Genomic DNA, 2,626 nt, shown 5'->3' with positions numbered 1-2,626 from the left:
CCCCCCTAAACAGGGGGTCAAGAAAGGAAGAAATCAACAGAGCAAAATTATACATTGTGGTCAATAGGTTTCTTTTAATTGTGTTTGTTAAAGTCCAGCCTCCTCATATCCTATTTAATATATTCCATTGAGATCGTTTTCAATCTTGAAGTTCCTTCTCATTTTTTCCATTAAAGAAAAGGTGAAGCTAATTTCTTGCTTTTAAAAAAATTAATAGCAACTATTATAATAATTGGAATTACAGTAAAGGCAAAATGGAGAGTTAGTATGAATTGCTGACATAAATCTCTTTTGGGAAAAATGTGCGAAAAACTAAGACAATGTATTTGTGTGTGTGTGTGAGACAGAGTCACTCTGTCACCCAGGCTGGAGTGCGGTGGCACGATCTCGGCTCACTGCAGCCTCCACTTCCCTGATTCAACTGATCCTCCTGCCTTATTCTAGTCACACTGGCAGCTGATTAGATGGTGCCCACCCACTCTGAGGGTGTGTCTGCCTCTCCCGGTCCACTGACTCAAATGTTCATCTCCTTTGGCAACACCAGGAGACACACCCAAGAACAATACTTTGCATCCTTCAAGCCAATCAAGTTGACACTCAGTATTAACCACCACACTCCCTCCACCTATGCTACGATTTTAATGGCTTAGTCATTGCCTCAGAAGATGCAATTCTTATTTCTCCTTTCTGTATTTTCTATTCTTTCATAATTAGCACCTACTAATTTTTAAGAATTTTTTGATTCTAGCTTCTTGCAGGCTTTCTTTTCCATATATATATTTTTAATGTTTATTTAAAGCACAGCTGAGACCATATTATTAAGGGCACAGCTTTTAAATTTTGTAGACGATTGGTTTGATGGCTTTGTTACGAGATACCTTTTCTTCTGCGCTCACCTTGAGAATTCTTTAAGGGCTGTTGTGTTTGAGTTAAGTCCGTGTTACCATCTGTGGGCTTCTAGATCCATGAGGATTTCTTGGGGTGGGGGAACGGGGGGGAAAGCTGTTATATTTACCTCCTTAGTGAGAAATACAAAATGATTTAAACATCCCCTTTGGCCTTAGAGGGAAGATAAGAAATGGCAGCAAAAGATGTATGGATGCGTAGGTTCACCCTGGCTTCTCTGGAGTCTGAGGGAAGCTCTCCTCTGTTCTTCCCAATGTGACCCCTGTCCTTTCCCATTCCTTGGGAGGCAGAGCTGTCTCTGTTTGGTAGTGGAGAATAGTTCAAACTTGGATGTGAGACAGCCCAGATTCGAATCTTCGCCTCCCCATTTATCGGCCATGTCTGAACTTCCCTCAGGCTCAGTTTCCTTATCTATAAAAGGGCATAATCATAGGAGCCACCTTATAGATTTATTCAAGGATATGTGATAGCATAAAACACTTCGCTCAATGCGTGGTGCCCATTAAGAGTTCAATAACATTAAAAACTATTTGGCAGCTGCTGTCCTTATTCGTTTTATTTCATTATCATTATCCTGATGTTTTTTGTGTCTCAAAGCCTGTCTTTGAATAGGCTTTTTCAGTTCTTGGGATTCCTGGCAGCTGGATGACCCAGTGTTTCACTTGGACGTCGTATTTTAGGTGTAGCTCAGAGCAGACAGTGAGAAGGCTCCTGACGGCTGCTGTGCACCACGTGAAGAAGACACCTTTCTCATGGGTGATATGGTTTGGCTCTGTGTCCCCACCCAAATCTCATTTTGAATTGTAATTCCCACATGTGGAGGGAGGGAACTGCTGGGAAGTGACTGGATTGAGGGCAGATTTCCTCCTTGCTGTGGTGGTGAAAGTGAGGGAGTTTTCTCAAGATCTGGTTGTTTGATAAGTGTCTAGCACTTCTCTCTTCTCGCTCACTCTCTCCTGTCGCCTTGTGAAGAAGGTGCCTGCTTCCCTTTCACCTTCCGCCATGACTGTAAATTTCCTGAGGCCCCCATAAGCCATGCAGAACTATGAATCAATTGAACCTCTTTTGTTTATAAATTACCCAGTCTCAGGCAGTATCTTTATAGTAATGTGAAAACTGACTAATACAATGGGAGAGTTCTTTTAATGTACACCTCCGTGTCCCAGTAGTGTTGTTTTAGAAGTGAAAAGTGCTGGTCAGACCAGAGATAGAGCACTGGCCAGTCAACTCCCCTTTTGCCAAAGGTACTTTCCCAGTCATTCCCGTCTATCAGCAATGCACTTTTGAGAAGTAGCACTGTGGAAGTACACTTCTAGTATTTTATTCTGAAACAAGATTATAGGACATACCTCGAAGCCAAAGACTCACACGTAACCTTTGGGTCAGGTGTGTCAAGACTGGTTTAGAGCAAGTCAGAAAGGTATAATGGACACCGCTGCCCTGTTTAAATCTGAAGCCAACAATCCAATTTCTTCTGGCTTTCTCTTCCTGAGTTCAAATTGGAGCCAATTTCCTTCACCTTTTCCCCAGTGGCATGATTTCCAGTCTTCTCACTGCTCAGATTTTCTAATTAGTCTTTACTCCAGATGTGATCTGAGCAAAATAGAGTGCATGACCTCCTTCCATTATTTGGGAATGATATCTCCATGACTGAATTCTAAGACTGTGTTAACATTTAAGTAACGTTGTCACATAACGATTTTTTTTTAACTGCCAAAGT

This window comes from Mandrillus leucophaeus, unplaced genomic scaffold (genome assembly GCF_000951045.1).
Source record: "Mandrillus leucophaeus isolate KB7577 unplaced genomic scaffold, Mleu.le_1.0 Scaffold266, whole genome shotgun sequence".
Taxonomy (NCBI): Eukaryota; Metazoa; Chordata; class Mammalia; order Primates; family Cercopithecidae; genus Mandrillus; species Mandrillus leucophaeus.
The sequence above is the reverse complement of the archived record's forward strand: the minus strand, read 5'-3'. Positions refer to the sequence as shown.